Source organism: Carcharhinus amblyrhynchos, chromosome 25 (assembly GCF_965287045.1).
Source record: "Carcharhinus amblyrhynchos chromosome 25, sCarAmb.v2.hapA, whole genome shotgun sequence".
NCBI classification, from domain to species: domain Eukaryota; kingdom Metazoa; phylum Chordata; class Chondrichthyes; order Carcharhiniformes; family Carcharhinidae; genus Carcharhinus; species Carcharhinus amblyrhynchos.
The window spans coordinates 684255-701229 of NC_137348.1; positions in this window are offsets into that span (position 1 = coordinate 684255).

Consider the following 16975-nt stretch of genomic DNA (forward strand, 5'->3'; position numbering starts at 1 on the left):
ATGACAGACAACTTTATCATTCCACCATTGACACTGAGACAAACCCTACTGCAAATTCTCATAGCTTAACATCAATTAAAAGCGTCCTTTTCTGCCTTTCCCATTATTCACATGAGTTTAACCCGCTACTCCATTAGCTCTTGACTCCTTGCTCGGAATGAATGTGGTTATCCTGAACCTGAGGTGAGCTTTCAGTCCATTACTATAGAAACAGATTGGACATCATTTACTCCTTGGATGCAATTGTACGACTGCACCCTGCCCAATCTTTGGCGAGGCAAGATGTTAAGATGGGGCAGGAGGTCAAAAGCCAGGTTCGTGCCTCCGTGCATCATACTAGCACTGTTTTGTCAGTGAAACCAGAGGCCATTGAAGCCTCAAACGGCTGGGGGCAGGGCTGGGCTGGGCACTACCTGCCTGACTGGCCACCAGGCACTAAAACTGCTGAGGCAGTGCCGATAGGGTGGAGCTACAATGGGGGCGTTCTTTAGAGTTGGGAGGGATTGTCTGTAGGGGCAGGATCCCAATGTCCATGGGTGAGGGTGGGGTGGGGGGGAGGAAACAGGAGACCTCACAGTGTAGGGTGCCTATGCAATGATGCCCCCAGAGTTCAGCAAGTGATTTCCCCAGCAAGCTTAGGCCCTTCTTCCCGTATCCTCACCCCACCCTGCTGATAATCGCATCCTGGCAATTTCTTTTTACACTACGTGCACTTGTGTTCAATAGCCAAGTCTGAACCTTTCCCATTTATTCACTCATTCAGCACTTCACATTTTTTTCATTAAATTCTGTTCATTTTGTCAATATGATGTTGAAAGATGCCCTCATAAGAACAGGATATGGCGCTCGACTCATCGATCAACTGTTCCAACGAACCACAGCAAAAAACTGCACTGATCTCCTCGGAAGACAAACACGGGACACAGTGGACAGAGTACCCTTCGTCATGCAGTACTTCCCCAGAGTGGAGAAGCTACGACATCTTCTCCGGAGTCTTCAACATATCATTGATGAAGACGAACATCTCGCCAGGGTCATCCCCACACCCCCACTTCTCGCCTTCAAACAACTGCACAAACTCAAACAGACCATTATCAGCAGCAAACTACCAGCCTCCAGGAGAACAGTGACCACAATACCACACAACCCTGCCACAGCAACCTCTGCAAGACATGCCAGGTCATTGACACAGATTCCATCATCTCACGTGAGAACACCGTCCACCAGGTACACGGCACAGGCACATACTCTTGTAACTCGGGCCATGTTGTCTATCTGATACACTGCAGGAAAGAATGTCCCGAGGCATAGTACGTTGGGGAGACCATGCAGACGTTACGACAACTGATGAATGAACACCGCTCGACAATCACAGGCAAAGCTGTTCTTTTCCTGTTGGCAAACACTTCAGCGGTCACGAGCTTTCGGCCTCTGATCTTCAGGTAAGCATTCTCCAAGGCGGCCTTCATGACACACGACAGCGCAGAGTCGCTGAGCAGAGACTGATAGCCAAGTTCCGCACCCATGAGGCCGGCCTCAACCGGGATGTTGGGTTCATGTCGCACTATCTGTAACCCCCATGACTTGCCTGGGTTTGCAACATCTCACTTACTGTCCTGTCTGGAGACGATACACATCTCTTTGTGCTTAATGCTGTCTCCACTCACATTGTCTGCACCTTTAAGACTTGATTAGCTGTAAAGACTTGCATTCTTATCAGTATTCTGTAAACTGTGTACCTTTATATGCTCTGTTTGTGATCAGAACTCTCACTCACCTGTTGAAGGGGCAAATCCTGAAAGCTAGTGGTGTTTCGTACCAAATAAACCTGTTGGACTTTAACCTAATATTGTGAGACTTCTTACATTGTGTCAATGCCAGCATTCTGCCAGAGTCACTGAGTTCCACTTGCACCCAGGGCTGGAATTTCATGTTTCACATGCCACAGGAATCAGAGCGGGCAAGGGGCAGATTACGGAATGATCTGTTGACATTGGGTGGGATTTTGCGGTTTCAAGGTGAGCAAGGCCAGTAAGTGCCATTCATTTTGCCGATGCCAGCGTGCTGCGAGAGTCACTCACTGATCTCCGTCCACCCATCTTTTCTCTGTAGCTCAGCAATTTTATTTTTTCTTCAGGTAGTTTTCCAATTCTGTTTCGAAAGCCAAGTTATATCTGTCTTCTTAGCTGCAAACAGTGTTACCCAGATCAGTTTTGCATTAAAAAACTTTTCCTCATCACCCTTTATTTCAGGAATTCACTTAAAATCAGAGTCCTCTGGTTCTCGATCCTTCTACCAACTGAAGAGGTTTTTTCCCTATCTACTCTGTCTAGATTCCTTTTGAGCACCACTACCAAATTTCTCATGATTTTCTCAATGCCAAAGAGAACAGCCCCAACTTTAACAAACTGTCCATGTAACCAATGTTGCTCCTCCATGGAGCCATTCTCAAATGTTTCTTCATGCGCTAATGCTTTCACATCCATCCTGAACTGGAGTACTCAGAACAAGACACATTGGGGGTGATTCTTCCATCCCACTGCACTGATGTTTTAGCTCAGCAGGCAAGAGCTTTCAGCAAGGCCAGATTAGCGCAATCAGCACTGTATGTCTAGCCCCAAGCTCATCTCCCAGCAACAGATCCCGGCATTGTCAGCTCCAGCTGGAAATAGACGCTCACTCTAGTGCGGACTACTATAGCTCTCCACTTGTGGGGAGCTGGTGACCCAACCCCAATGGAGTGAAGGGGGGAGCAATCACAGCCATCAGAGGATTGGGGAAGTGCCCATTGGGCATTAGCACCTTGGCAGTGCTAGCCTGGCCCCTGGCACTGCCCAAGGGACAACGTGCCCAAGCTTGGCATGGGACAGTGCCTAGGGGGTGGGACCTAAGGGGACAGGCCTGATGGGAGTGATCAGTTGGGGTTGGGGAGGGTCATTCTGCCACTCTGAATCTGGTTCGGTGGGGGACGGAGGCCAGCGATCAGGACTGATCATCAGGGTGGAGGTCGGGCAGTCTGCAAGGGGGAATCAGGGCTGCAAAGGAGTGAAAGGCAAGACTGGTAGAAGTAGGGAACCGTGCATGACTCGGGATATTGAGGCCCTGGTCAAGAAGAAGGAGGCGCATGATATGCATAGGCAGGTAGGATCAAGTGGATCCTTTGAAGAGTATACAGGGTGAAAGAATAGAGTTAAGAAAGAAATCAGGAGGGCAAAAAGGGAACAGATTGCTTTGGCAGATAAGGCAAAGGAAGATCCAAAGGGATTCTACAAATACATAAAGGGCAAAAGAGTAGGGAGAGGGTAGGGCCTTTTAAGGATCAACAAGGTCATCTATGTGCGGATCCACGAGAGATGGGTGAGATCCTAAATGAATATTTCTCATCAGTATTTACTGTTGAGAAAGCATGGGGAACTTGGGGAAATAAATAGTGATGTCTTGTGAGTGCACATATTATAGCGAAGAAGGTGCTGGAAGTCTTAAAGAGCATCAAGGTAGATAAATCCCTGGGACCTGATGAAGTGTATCCCAGGACATTGTGGGAGGCTAGGGAGGAAATTGCAGGTTCCCCTAGCCAAGATACTTGATGCATCAACAGCCACAAGTGAGGTTCCTGAAGATTGGAGAGTGGCAAATGTTGTGCCTTTGTTTAAAAAGGGCTGCAGGGAAAAGCCTGGGAATTACAGGCCAGTGAGTCTCACATCTGTGGTGGGTAAATTGTTGGAAGGTATTCTGAGAGACAGGATCTACAGGCATTTAGAGACACAAAGACTGATAAGGGATAGTCAGAACGGCTTTGTGAGTGGAAAATCATGTCTCATAAATTTGAGTTTTTTGAAGGGGTAACCAAGAAGGTAGGTGAGGGCAGCGCAGTTGATGTTGTCTACATGGACTTTAGCAAGGCCTTTGACAAGGGACCGCATGGTAGGCCATTGCATAACATTAAATCTCACGGGATCCAGGGTGAGGTATCTAAATGAAGACAAAATTGACTTCTTGACAGAAGCCGGAGAGTCACTGTAAAGAGTTGTTTTTCAAACTGGAGGCCTGCAACTAGGGATGTGCCTCAGGGATCGGTGCTGGTCCACTATTTACTTGTCATTTATATTACTGAATTTGGGAGGCATTATTAGTAAGTTTGCAGATGATACCACGATTTGTGACATAGTGGACAATGAAGAAGGTTAGGTGGCAGTGACAGAGACGTGGTTAAAGGAAGGGCAGGACTGGCAGCTAAATATTCCTGGGTATAAGTGTTTTAGGTGTGACAGAGGAGGGTTGAAGAGAGGTGGTGGGGTGGCGTTGTTAGTTAAGGAGCACATCACAGCGGTGCAAAGGGAGGTTAATATGGAAGAGTTAGGGATTGAGTCGCTGTAGGTGGAGTTGAGGCAAAGGAAGGGAGCGATTGCTAGGGGTGTACTATAGGCCACCCAACAGCCCACGGGCAGTGGAAGAAGGCATATATAAAGACATTTTGGATAGGTGCAGAAAGAATAGGGTTGTTGTACTGGGAGATTTTAATCTTCTTGGAGTGGATTGGAAGGTACCTAGAGCTGGGGGTACGGATGGGGAGGAATTTGTAAAATGTGTGCTGGAAGGGTCCTTGGAGCAGTACGTAACCAGCCCGACTAGGAAGGGGGCTATACTGGATTTAGTTTTAGGTAATGAGCCAGGGCAGGTGGTTGAGGTTGCAGTGGGCGAACATGTGGCTAACAGTGACTACAAGTCTGTCTACTTTAGGATAATAATGGAAAAAGATGAGTGCTGTCCGAAGGCGAGGGTGCTGAACTAGGGGAAGGCAAGCTATAGCTGGATTAGGCAGGAGCTGATGGATACTGATAGGGAGAGGTTGTTTGTGGGTAAGTCCACAGTCGGCAAGTGGGAGGCTTTCAAGGGAAAACTGAAAAGGTTGCAGGAAAGACATGTACCGGTAAAGAGGAAGGATGGGAAAGGCAAGATTAGAGAGCCGTAGATTACAGGGGATATTGAGGACTTGGTCAGGAAGAAGAGAGAGGCATATGTTAGGTCTAAGCAACTGGGAACGGAGAGAGCACTGGAGGAAAATAGAGAGAGTAGGAGGGAGCTCAAAAGGGGAGTTAGAAGGGCGAAAAGTGGGCATGAAGTGGCTTTGGCGGATAGGATTAAGGAAAATCCAAAGGCATTTTACTCTTATATTAGGAACAAAAGGATGGTTAGAGGGAAAATCGGTCCTCCTAGGGACGAAGGAGGGGAACTGTGCAGACAGTCTGAGGGAATGGGGGAGATCCTGAATGAATACTTTGCATCGGTATTCACAAAGGAGAGGTCTTGGTGTCTTGTAATGTCTTGGAGGGAGCTGTAGATCAGTTGAAGGAAATATCCATTACGAGGGAGGAAGTGTTAGGGTTTTTAGGCAGCATAAAAACTGATAAAGTTCCGGGGCCTGATGGTATTTATCCCAGGCTGCTTAGGGAAGTGAGAAGTGAAATTGCTGGGCCTCTGTTGCAAATCTTTGTCTCTTCTTTGGACACAGGTGAGGTCCCAGAGGACTGGAGGATAGCTAATGTGGTACCGCTGTTTAAAAAGGGCAGTAGGGATAACCCGTTAATTATAGGCCGGTGGGTTTGACGTCAGTGGTAGGAAAGTTGTTGGGAAAAATTCTTAGGGATAGGATGTATACGCATTTGGAGCATTGCGATCTGATTAGAGATACACAGCATGGCTTTGTTAAGGGGAGGTCCTGCCTTACGAACCTGGTAGAATTTTTTGAGGAGGGACAAAAACGGTTGACGAAGGACGAGCCGTTGTTGTCATCTATATGGATTTCAGTAAGGCGTTTGACAAAGTCCCTCATGGTAGGCTGGTTGAAAAGATTAAGGCTCATGGGATACAGGGACAGGTATCTAGATGGATTGAAAACTGGCTGGGCAACAGGAGACAGAGTAGTAGTGGAAGGGTCCTTTTCTAGCTGGAGGTCTGTCACCAGTGGAGTGCTGCAGGGCTCAGTACTGGGACCTCTTCTATTTGTAATGTATATAAATGACTCGGAAGAGGGCGTACGTGGTGTGATCAGCAAGTTTGCAGATGACACAAAGTGGCAGGATTGGCGGATAGTGAGGAGGAGTGTCAGGTGACACAGCAGGATATCGATAGGTTGGTATATTGGGCAGATAAATGGCAGATGGAATTTAATCCTGATAAATGCAAGGTGATGCATTTTGGAAGGAATAATGTAGAGGGAAGTTACATGATAAAGGGTAGACCTATTAAGAGTATAGAAATGCAGAGGGACCTGGGAGTTCAAGTGCACAAGTCTCTGAAGGTGGCAACACAGGTGGAGAAGGTTGCGAAGAAAGCTTATGGTATGCTAGCCTTTATAGGGAGGGGTATAGAGTACAAGAGCTGGCGTCTAATGCTACAGTTGTACAGAACGTTGGTTAGACTGCATTTGGAGTACTGCATCCAGTTCTGGTCACCTTACTACCGGAAGGACATGGAGACCCTGGAGAGAGTGCAGAGGAGGTTTACCAGGATGCTGCCTGGTATGGAAGGACTGGATTATGAGGAAAGATTGGGTAAACTGGGGCTCTTTTCCTTAGAAAGATGGAGATTAAGGGGGATCTGATAGAGGTGTATAAAATAACGAAGGGTATAGATAAACATTGGAAGGCTTTTTCCTAGATTGGAGACAAATATCACGAGGGGCCACGGGCTTAAGGTGAGCGGCGAGAGGTATAATTTGGATGCTAGAGGGAGGTTTTTCACACAGGGGGTTGTGGGGGTATGGAATGCACTGCCAAGTAAGGTGGTGGAGGCAGGCACACTGGACTTGTTTAAGGTTTACTTAGATAGACACATGAGCGAAACAGGGATGGAGGGTTATAGCAGACTGTTTTAAATAAGGATCAGAACCTCGGGACGTTCCTGGAAATCTAATGCTACATGTGTTGATGTTTTTTCTCTTTTACTCCGCAGGTGCGTCAGTCCACCTTGTTGTCTAACGAGGGGCATGCACACGGGTCGTGCGTGGGCTGCTCTTGGATGTTTCAAGAGTGGCCTAGTACTTCGCGTCGCTTGTGTGTGCTTAAAACTGGACCAGCAGTTGGGCACCACAACAGCTCAGTGACTATCACTGCTAGCTGTGCAGATACATGGATTTGGACCTGTGTCTGTGGGAGTTTGTGCATTCTCCCTGTGGTTGCGTGGGTTTCCTCCGGGTGCTCCAGTTTCCTCCCACACCCCAAAGATGTGCTCTTAGGCTGATTGGTGTAAGTTGTCCATAAATTATTCTCCCCTTAATCTGGTTTCCAATGGGGGACCATAAGCATAGACATGGGTCAAGGGTGGAGGAGGAAAAACACATAGTTAAGATGGCAGCGCGGGCTCGTTGGGCTGAAGGGCCTGTTTCCCGTGCTGTGTTATTCTTTGTTCTTCTTTGTTCTTTGTTATCAAAGATTGCAGTGGGATCTTAGAGTCATAGAGGTTTACAGCATGGAAACAGGCCCTTCTGCCCAACTTGTACAAGCCACCCTTTTTTTTTAAATCCCTAATCTAATCACAATTGCCTACATTTGGCCCAAATCCCCCTATACCCAGGTAAATATCTCAATGCTTTTTAAAAGACAAAATTATACCCGCCTCTACTACTGCCTCTGGCAGCTTGTTCCAGACACTCACCACCCTCTGTGTGAAAAAATTGCCCCTCTGGACACTTTTGTATCTCTCCCCTCTCACCTTAAACCTGTGCCCTCTAGTTTTAGACTCCCCTACCTTTGGGAAAGGATATTGACTATCTAGCTGATGTGTGCCCCTCATTATTTTAAAGACCTCTATAAGATCATCTCTCAGCCTCCTTCACTCCAGAGGAAAGAAGTCCCAGTCTATCCAGTCTCTCCTTATTACTCAATCCATCAAGTCCTGGTAACATCCTAGTAAATTTTTTCTGCATTCTTTCTAGTTTAATAATATCCTCTCTATAATAGGGTGACCAGAATTGCACACAGTGCAATTCCAAGTGTGACCTTACCAATGTCTTGTACAACTTCAACAAGACGTCCCAACTCCTGTATTCAAAGTTCTGACTAATGAAACCAAGCATGCCAAATGCCTTCTTATTCTCCTACATTCCAAGCAATAAAGACCTAGCCTGGCCAATATCTCCCTGTAACTCAGGCCCACTAGTCTTGGCAACATCTTTGTGAATCTTCATTGCACTCTTTGTCGTTTATCAATGTCTTTTCTATAACAGGATGCAAACTGTACACAATCCTCCAAGTGCAGCCTCACAAATGACTTGTACAACTGTGACATAATGTCCCAACTCCTATATTCAGTGCCTGACGGAACGTTAGTGTGTGAAACAACTTCTTCACTGCTCTAACCACCTGTGATGCCACTTTCAATGAACTACATACTTGTACCCCCAGATCCTTCTGTTCCTCAACACTCCTCAGGGCCCTAAAAGGAGGGTTTAAACTAGATTGGCGGGAAAAAGCAAATGAGGGGCTAAAAGGAGATGTGGTACTCAGCAACAGCAAGCTGAATGGATATGATAGGCAGGAGCACGGCAGAGAGCAGGGAAAACCTGTTGGATTAAATTGCATCTATTTCAGTGCAAGAGTGCTGACAGGTAAGGCTAGTGAACTCAGGGCATGGATAGATAAGTGGGATTGGGATATTACAGCCATAACTGAAACATGGCTAAGGGAGGGACAAGACCGACAGCTCAATGTTCCAGGGTACAGGGACTTTAGGCAGGACAGAGGTGGAGGAGGGGGAGCTGCATTTTTGATTAAGGGGAGCATCATGGCAGTCGTCAAATGAAATAACCGAGGAATCATCCAGCAAGGATTTGTGGGTGGAACTAAGAAATAAGAAGGGGACAGTGACCTTATTAGGGTCGTACCATAGGTCCCCAAATAATCAACACAAATTAGAAGAACAAATATACAGGGAGACTGGGGAGACTTGCAGGAGTAATAGGGATGTCAGAGTAGGGATTTAAATTTTCCTAACAATGACCAGGATTGCCATAGCATTAAGGGCTTAGAGAGGGTGGAATTTGTTACATGTGTTCAGAAAGCTTCCTCAGGCAATATGGAGAAGGTCCTATTCGGAAAAGGGCAAAACATGACCTACTCTTGGGAAATAGGGCAGGGTGTTTCCTGGGCTGATTTTGTTCTTTGTTCTTTGTGAGTGACTGAGGTGACAGTGGGGGAGCACTTTGGGACCAGTGACCATTGTTCTATTAATTTTTAAATAGTTATGGAAAGAGACAAAACTGATCCGCAGGTGAAAGCTCTAAATTGGGGCAAAGCGAATTTTGATGGAATTAGACAGAAATTGCTCAGGTTGATTGGAGTAGTTTGTTTGAGGGTAAAGGGACCTCTGGCAAGTGGGGTGCCTTTAAAGGTGAAACAGCTGGAATTCAGGGTCTATATGTTCCTGCTAGGGCAAAGTGCAAGGCTGGCAGGAGTAGGGAACTCTGGATGATAAAACATATTGACGTTTTGGCCAGGAAAAAGAAGCAGCTGGAATCAAGGGATTCCTTGGAGGTGTACAGGGGATACAGGAATATACTCAAGAAGGAAATTAGGAGGGGAAAAAGGGGCATGAGGAGCTTCGGCTGAGAGGATGAAGGTAAATCCAAAGGGATTCTTTGAGTATATTAAAGCAAAAAGAATAACCAGAGAGAGAATAGGATCCCTCAAGGACCAAAGTGGACACTTGTGGAACTGCAGGAGATGGGCGAGGTTCTCAATGAATATTTCTCCTCTATTTACTGTGGAGAAAGACATGAAGATTTGGGAAGTTGGGAAAGATAATAGTGATATATTGGGGACAGTTTGCATTACAGTAGAGGAGGTGATGGACTCATTAAAATGTATGAAGGTGTATAAATCTCGTGGCCCTGACCAGGTATATCCAAGAACACTGCATGAGGCTAGAGAAGAAATTGCGGGAGCCCAGTCTGAGATATTTGCATCTTTGTTAGCCATGGGTGAGGTACCCGAAGACCGGAGGATAGCAAATGTTGTGCCCTTATTTAAGAAGGGCTGTGAAGAAAAACCTGGGAATTATAGACCGGTAAGCCTAACGTGTGGTGGGTAAGTTACTAGGGAGGATTCTGAAGGATAAGGTATATAGGCATTTGGAAAGATAGGGATTGACTAGGAGTGGTCTGCTTGGCTTTGTGCATGGGAGATCAGGCCTTATAAATTTGTTAGAGCTCTTTGATGAAGTGATCAGGAAGGTTGATGAGGTCAGGGCCGTAGACGTAGTCTATATGGACTTCAATCAGGCCAAAAATTGATGACAGGAAGGCTATGGCAGGTGAGAACTTAGAAACTATCATTATCACGAAAGAGGTAGTGTTGGGCAAGTTAATGGGGCTAAAGGTAGACAAGTCTCCTGGTCCTGATGGAATGTATCCCAGGGTATAAAAGAGATGGTGGGAGAAATAGCAAATGCACTTGTGGTAATTTACCAAAATTCACTGGACTCTGGGGTGGGTTCCCACAGATTGGAAAACAGCAAATGTGACTCCACTGTTTAAAAAAGGAGGTAGACAAAAGGTAGGTAACTGTAGGCCGGTTAGCTTAACTTCTGTAGTAGAGAAAATGCTTGAATCCATCATCAAGGAAGAAATAGCGAGACATCTGGATATCAATTGTCCGATTGGTAAACGCAGCATGGGTTCATAAAGGGCAGGTCATGTCTGACTAATTTGGTGGAATTTTTTGAGATTGTTACATGTGCAGTGGACAATGGGGAACCTGTGGATGTGGTGTATCTGGATTTCCAGAAGGCATTTGACAAGGTGTCACAGCAAAGACTGCTACATAAGATAAAGGTGCACAGTGTTATGGGTAATGTATTAGCATGGATAGAGGATTGGTTAACAAACAGAAAGGAAAGAATGGGGGTAAATGGGTATTTTTCTGGTTGGCGATCAGTGACTAGGGGTGTGCCTCGGGGATCAGTGTTGGGACCGCCATTGTTTACAATTTACATACATGGTTTGGAGTTGGGGACCAAGTGCAGTGTGTCACAATTCACAGATAACACTAAGATGAGTGGCAGAGCCAAGTGTGCAGAGGACGCTGAAAGTCTGCAAAGGGATATAGATAGTCTGAGTGGGTGAGGGTCTGGCAGATGGAGTACAATGTTGGTAAATGTGAGGTCATCCATTTTGGTAGAAATAACAGCAAAATGGACTATTATTTAAACAGTAAAAAATTGCAGCAAGCTGCTGTGCAGAGGGACCTGGGTGTCCTTGTGCAGGAATCTCAAGGAGTTGGTTAGCAGGTGCAGCAGGTAATTAAAAAGGCAAATGGAATTTTGTTCTTCATTGCCAGAGGGATGGAGTTTAAAAACAGCAAGGTAAGCATGCAAGTGCAACAGGCTGTAAGAAGGCAAAATGGTATGTTGGCCTTTATTGCGAGAGGTTTCGAGTACAGGAGCAGGAATGTGTTGTTACATAGAAACATAGAAAAACTACAGCACAATACAGGCCCTTCGGCCCGCAAAGTTGTGCCGAACATGTCCCTACCTTAAAGATTATTGAGCTTACTTATAACCCTCTATCTTACTATGTTCTACGTACTTATCTAAAAGTCTCTTAAAGGACCCTATCGAATCCGCCTCCACCGCTGTTGCCAGCAGCTGATTCCACGCACCCACCTCCCTCTGAGTGTAAATCTTACCCCTGACAACTCCTCTGTACCTACTCCCCAGCACCTTAAACCTGTGTCCTCTTGTGGCAACAATTTCAGCCCTGTGTAATTGTTGCAATTACACAGGGCCTTAGTGAGGCCACACCTAGAGTATTGTGTGCAGTTTTGGTCTCCTTTTCTGAGGAAAGCTGTTCTTACTCTCAAGGGAGTGCAGCGAAGGTTTACCAGGCTGATTACGGGGATGGCGGGACTGATGTCTGAGGAGAGAGTGACTAGGTTAGGATTATATTCACTGGTGTACAATAAATGAGGGGGGATCTCATGGAGACTTACAAAATTCTAATAGGTCTGGACAGGATAGATGCAGGGAGGCTATTCCCAATGGTTGGGGAGTCCGGAACCAGACATCTCAGTCTGAGGATTCAGGGTAGACCGTTTAGGATAGAGATGATGAGACATTTCTTCACCCAGACAGTGGTGAGCCTGTGGAAATCATTATCACAGGAAGTAGTTGATGCTAAAACATTTAATAAATTCAAGAGGCGGCTGGATATAGCACTTATGGTCAATGAGATCAAAGGTCATGGGGAGAAAGCAGGATTAGACTATTGAGTTGGATGATCAGCCATGATGGTGATGAATGGCAGGGCAGGCTGGAAGGGCGGAATGGTATATCTGTTTAGGAGGGAGATGACTGCAGGGGACCCCTGCACTGCCTTCTTACTCTTCCTCTGTCTGGTGGTCACCCTTTCCCTATTTCCCTCAGTAACTTTTATCTGCAGTGTGACCAACTCACTGAATGTACTATCCGTGTCTTCCTCAGCATCGTGGATGCTCCAAAGCGAATCCTTCCGCAGCTCCAAAGCCTTCAAGCAGTCTAACAGGAGCTGCAGTTGGATGCATTTTTTGCATGTGACTACTGGTGTAGTCTTCTCCCACTGGTGTACGCAAGATCTACAGGCCCCCTCTTTATTCACCCGACTTGTTACATCCTCAGAGAATGCAAATAAATCTGACAAACTCAATTTCCCTTTCAGAAAACAATGTTGACTCTTACAGACTGTGATTTTCTAAACTGTTACTACCCCCTGAATAACAGATTCTCATATTTCCCCAGTCTTTGGACATTAATCAGATGAAGATGGAATTATAAAATTTGTGGAGGTTTTAAGGGATGACAATATTGAGGGTGCATGTGAGTCTTTGCTTTCAAATGGAGATGTGTGACGCCTCAAGAGGAGTGGATGTTGTGATGAGTAAGATGTGTTTGAGTGAGGTGTGTATGAAGGAGAATGCTGGCGAGTGTGGGAAACCACGCACCACTTCTGCTCTTGATCACGTTGTTCAACCTTTTGGGCACTGAATCTATTTGAGAGGAACCAGAGTCCGTCTGCACTTCAACTTTTGTTTGATTTACGAGGCTGACCTGATCTTTGCTCCTGCAGGAATCTGTGGAACTCTTGGCTGTCAATGGGATTCCCAGGGAAGAGATAAGAAGTGGGAGCAGAAGGACCCGTTTTGCCATGTCAAACTTCTGCTCCTGTGGTTGGTGGAACCTCATTAGGTAATCTGCCAAGGAACCAATCTGCTCCATTGCCACTGTTCCTTCATACAGAAATACCTCCATTGGCAAGTGTGGGCCATCACCAGGGCAGCTAGGTGCCAAGGCCAAGTTAAAGAGCCAATGGTAAAGTTCCCAACACGCTACCAGCCTCTCCTCTGACAGCAATTCTGCCTCAGATAATCCCACTCTGGGAAAGTGCCCAGGGGTGTAAAGGGGTGATGGTACCAGGGAGTCTCTGGCATATAGCTAGGTCGATAAGAGTGGATTGGAGGAGAGGATGATGGTGTGACTAACCAGGTCAAGGACTGCAAATAGTGGAAAATGATGAGAGATATTTTAAGAATCACACAAGATGTCATCTGTGACACTGGTGAGGGCTGTTTAAACACAGTGACTAGGGCAGAAACCTGATTGGATGGAGTTGTGCAAAAGATGAATAAGAATTTGGGAAGTGGCAGCATATTTGAGAATTTTAGACAGGAATATTGGCGATGGGGCCTGATGTGCACAAATACACAGAGAGTGAGAGGGAATCTGAAGGGAAGAGGGATGTGACCTTAAGAGAGCGAAGAAGGAACCATTAAAAATATCAGCAAAGATGGGGATCAGGAGGGGAAGTTGTAGACAGTGGTTTTGTTGGAAAAAAGATTGACCAAATAGGCATTCGATCTGGTGGACAAGGTGAACTCAGAGAGAGCATGAAGGGAGGAATGAGAGAAAGTAGAGGAAGCTGAATTTAGGTTAAGAACAGGATGGAATTCCTGAGGGAGTGGGGGGGGAGGGGTACGGCAAAGACAGCTGATCGGATGTTCTTAATAATAAAGTGATTTATGAGTCTTCCACTCGTTTCAAGGGATTCTGATTAGACAGTTTCAGATTTCGGGCTAAATAAGTAAAAATAAATTTAAATTTGAACAAGTTAGTGAAGATATTTTTGGGGTTGTGTCCCTGCTGTTCTGCCTCTTTTCCTGGGGGTGGTGGGGTGGGTGGGGAGGACGGCACCTTGACCCCGTGCCCTCTGTCTATGGGATCACCGGTCCGGGCTCCAGGCCCAGCAAAACCTGCCAATCACAGATCCCACTGACAAGATCGCCATTTCCAATTATCGCCACCTCTTGCTGGCGACATACTCTGTTCACACCTACAATGGACAACAGCTGATTTACATTAATTTAAATAAATGTGAATGTTATAACTACCCTCCCCCCTCACTGGATCTTCCCCCTTCACTAAATCGTCACACCTCTCCAACGTGGCATCACTCCCACACCATTTACAACTGGTTCACCCAGGGGGATCTTCCTGGAGCATAAAGGTGAGTATATCCCCCAGCACTGCCCCTGATACAGGATGGCACCATTCCAACCTGGTAGTGCCAACCTGTGCTGAGAGCACTGCTAGGAGTTGTACTCTAGTGGGACCCTCGTGCAGGGCAGGGCATGTGTGTAGTGAGGAGAGCAAGGGAGATGCCAATGATTATTGTTGGTGGTTGTGGGGGTGAGGTTGATGGGAAGAGATGCCAGTCATGATGGGGCAAGACAGACAAACTTAGGGCCTTAATGCTTACGCAGAATTTGGGTGTGGTTGTGGTGATGGAGACTTGGTTAGAAGAAGGTCAGGACTGGCAGCTGAATATTCCGGGATATAAGTGTTTAAGGCGAGACAGAGGAGGGGCTAGAAGAGGTGGGGGAGTAGCGATACTGGTTAGGGAGCTTATTACAGTGGTACAGAGGGTGGACAGTTTAGAGGGGTCATGTAACGAGTCACTGTGGGTGGAGCTCAGAAATAGGAAGGATGCAGTCACTACGCTGGGGATATACTACAGACCTCCCAACAGCCCACGGGAAGTGGAGGGATGGATATGTAAGGAGATTCTGGATAGGTGCGGAAAAAATAGGATTGTTGTAGTGGGGGACTTTAATTTCCCTGGTATAGACTGGAAAGTGCTTAGGGCTGGGGGTCTGGACGGGGAGAAATTTGTAAAATGCGTTCAGGAAGGTTCTTTTGGACAATATGTAGATAGCACAACTAGAGAGGGGGCTATACTGGACCCAGTACTGGGGAATGAGCCCGGTCAGGTCGTCAAAGTTTCAGCAGGGGAACATGTGGCAAATAGTGACCACAATTCTGTTAACTTTGGGATAGTAATGGAAAAGGATGAGTGTTGTCAATGGGGAAGGTGCTGAATTGGGGGAAGGCTAACTATAGCCGGATTAGGCAGGAATTAGTGGCCGTTGATTGGGAGAGGCTGTTCGAGGGTAAATCCACATCTGGCATGTGGGAGTCTTTTAAGGAGCAGTTGATGAGGCTGCAGGACAGGCACGTGCCTGTAAAAAGGAAGGATAGGAAGGGTAGGATTAGAGAGCCGTGGATAACCAGGGAAATTGAGGATCTGATCAAAAAGAAAAGAGAGGCGTACGTTAGGTCCAGGCAACTGAAAACAGACGGAGTGCTGGAGGAATACAGAGAAAGTGGGAAAGAACTCAAACAGGGAGTTAGAAGGGCAAAAAGGGGTCATGAAATGTCCTTGGCAATCAGGATTAAGGAGAATCCTAAGGCATTTTATACATACATTAGGAACAAGAGGGTTGTCAGGGACAAAGGAGGGGAATTATGCTGAGAACCCAAGGGAATAGAGGAGATCCTAAATGAATATTTTGCATCAGTATTCACAAAGGAGAGGGACGTGTTGACTGGGAGTGTCTCAGAGAGATGTTTTGACCTGTTAGAGAAAATCTCAATTAGAAGCGAGGAAGTGTTAGGTTTTTTAGGAAACATTAAAACTGACAAATCCCCAGGGCCTGATGGCATCTATCCTAGACTGCTCAGGGAGACAAGAGATGAAATTGCTGGGCCTCTGACAGAGATCTTTGTCTCTTCACTGGACACAGGTGAGGTTCCTGAGGATTGGAGGATAGCGAATGTGGTCCCGTTATTTAAGAAGGGTAGCAAGGATAACCCGGGTAATTATAGGCCAGTGAGCTTGATGTCCGTGGTAGGGAAATTGTTGGAAAAGATTCTTAGAGATAGGATGTATGCACATTTAGGACTGAATAATCTCATTAGTGATAGACAGCATGGTTTTGTACGAGGGAGGTCATGCCTCACAAAGTCGGTGGAGTTTTTTGAGGAGGTGACAAAGACGGTTGCCAAGGGAAGGTCCGTGGATGTCGTCTATATGGATTTTATCCAAGCGTTTGACAAGGTCCCTCATGGCAGGCTGGTGGAAAAGGTTAAATCTCACGGGATAAAAGGTGAGCTAGCTAGATGGGTGGAGAACTGGCTTGGCCATAGAAGACAGAGGGTAGCAGTGGAGGGGTCTTTTTCCGGTTGGAGGTCTGTAACTAGTGGTGTTCCGCAGGGCTCTGTACTGGGACCTCTACTGTTTGTGATATACATAAGTGATTTGGAAGAAGATGTAGCTGGTGTGATCAGTAAGTTTGCGGACGACACACAAAGATGGATGAACATTGTCAGAGAATACAGCAGGGTATAGCTAGGCTGGAAAATTGGGCAGAGAAATGGCAGATGGAATTTAATCCACACAAATGCAAAGTGATACATTTTGGTAGAACTACCAAAGAACTACCAAACTACTAGACTGCCGTCGGTGGTGGTAGAGGTGAACTCGCTGGGGTCTTTTAAAAGACTTCTGGATGAGTACATGGGATTTAATGGGATTGGGAGTTATAGATTGTTCTATGGCCTGGTAGGTATGGATATGATCGGCGCAACTTGTGGGCCAAAGGGCCTGTTT